Source organism: Propithecus coquereli, unplaced genomic scaffold, assembly GCF_000956105.1.
Source record: "Propithecus coquereli isolate 6110/MARCELLA unplaced genomic scaffold, Pcoq_1.0 Scaffold125, whole genome shotgun sequence".
NCBI lineage: Eukaryota > Metazoa > Chordata > Mammalia > Primates > Indriidae > Propithecus > Propithecus coquereli.
In genome coordinates, this window is record NW_012136636.1 from 7,113,186 (window position 1) to 7,115,228 (window position 2,043).

Sequence of the window (2,043 nt, forward strand, 5' to 3'; positions counted from 1 at the left end):
AATAAGCTGATCAAGAGCTTTGGTGTTTATGTGGTTCACAAGGCTCTTTCCAGGAGCCGTGAGGTGCTGGCAGGGACCTTCGGCAGTGAGCCGTGTGGCTCCAGGGAGCAGATGAAGGCAACGGGCTCCTTGGCGGGCTCCGTTCAGAGAGCCGGCTGGGCTTATTCATGCATGAGCTGTGCGGGGCCTGGCATGGTCATTCATGGAAGCCCCAGAAAAGCCTCACCAAGCCAAAGACGTCCCCACTGCGGGTCATAGAGGCTAAAGTTACGCCACAGTAGAGAGACACAGTCATCACTGGCTTCAGACATTGAGCCTCTGAATGGCTTTCATTAAAATGCATTTAAGGTAACACTTTTAAATATTACCAGCTCTTAGGCACATTACAATTTATTTTTTTTCTGGTATGTTAGCAACTGGTGACTTTTAAAGGGGAAAAAAATTAAAAGGCAAGGGGAAAAATTTCAAGTGTCCCCTGGAGAAGGTATGAAGTGTGGCTCTGTGAGCTTGTGGTTGGGTAGACTCCCAAAGGGAAGACTCCCGATGGTCAGGAATTGCTTTGAGCTGACAAGAGGACAATTGAGCAGAGATCTACATGCAATTAATGCATGAGCTATGCAGATATCTGGAGAAAAGGCATTCCAGCAGAAGGGACAGCAGGAATATGCCTGGTAGGTTAGACTAAGGGTGAAGAGATTGGTTGGCTGGAAGAGAGGAAGCAAGAAGGACAGTGGTTGGAGGTTGGGGGTGACAAGACGGGGTTGGAAGGCAATGGTATCAACTTTGGATTTTAGTATGAGTGACATAGGAAATAGTCGGAGGGTACTGTGCAGAGAAGTGACATGATCTGACTTTTATATAAGATCATTCTATTGCTGTAGGGAAGCTGGGAGGTGAAGTTAGAAGGTGTTATGGGTTGAATTGTGTTCCCCTCAAATATGTTGAAATCCTAACCCCAGTACCTGTGAATAGAACCTTATTTGGAAGAGGAGTCTTTGTACATGATCAAATTAAGATCGGGTGATTAGGGTAGGCCCTAAATCTGATATGACTGATATTGTTACAAAAAGAGAAAAACACCAGTGAGGACAGAGGCAGAGGTTGGAGGGATGCAGTTCCAAGACAAGGAACGCCAAGAATTGACAGCTGCCATCAGAAGCTAGAAAAGGCATGAAGGGTCCTCCGCTGGAGCCTTTAGACAGAGCACAGCCCTGCTAGCACCTTGATTTTGGACTTCTGGCCTCCAGAACTGTGAGACAATAAATTTCTGTTGTTTAAACCACCCAGCTGTGGTACTTTGTAACAACAGCTTTAGGAAACTAATGCAGAAGACCACTGCCATCACTCAGCTACCCATTGTTACACGTTAAAACCTTAGACAAGTTTACATTTTAATTTAGTTTATTTGAACGAAGCAAAGCAGATTAGTGAATGGGTCAGCCCTTCCAACCAGAGCAGGTTCGGAAAACTCCAATCAATAACATGATCTGACAGTACTTATAGGAAACAAAGTGCAATCTAGAGACAACTTAACTGATTACATCTGAAGTGGTTGTTTACCGAGCCCTACTGCAGTTAACTAAAGCTCAGCTACTGTAGTTAAACTCCATAACGGTTTGGTTTGTTAGGCTATTCAGGGGCCTCGTCCAAATCAATGGCCTCTAACAAGTTTATTTAACGTCATCATGGCTTCAAATAAGGTGTCAACGGAGGTGTGAACTAAAATAAAATCTTAAGGCTCACCTCCACCGGCTGACTGAATGGACCCCCTCCTGGCCAAGGGGATATCCTAACAGTAAATTGCCTGCCACGATAAGGGAGGTCAGACAGGCCTCATCATGCCCTACTACCTTCCTGGAGACATCCTTTGTAACCCATTAACAGGCTTAAGGCTATGCAAGACAAACCTGCAGGTGCTCAATTTACACAACAAATCTGTGTCTGGTGGCTTATCTCTGATAAACAGCTCCTTATGTTGAAACATTCCAAGCTTTTAGACAAAGTTTCAAGTCTTTATCAATTACAAGTCAAAGAATCTTTAAG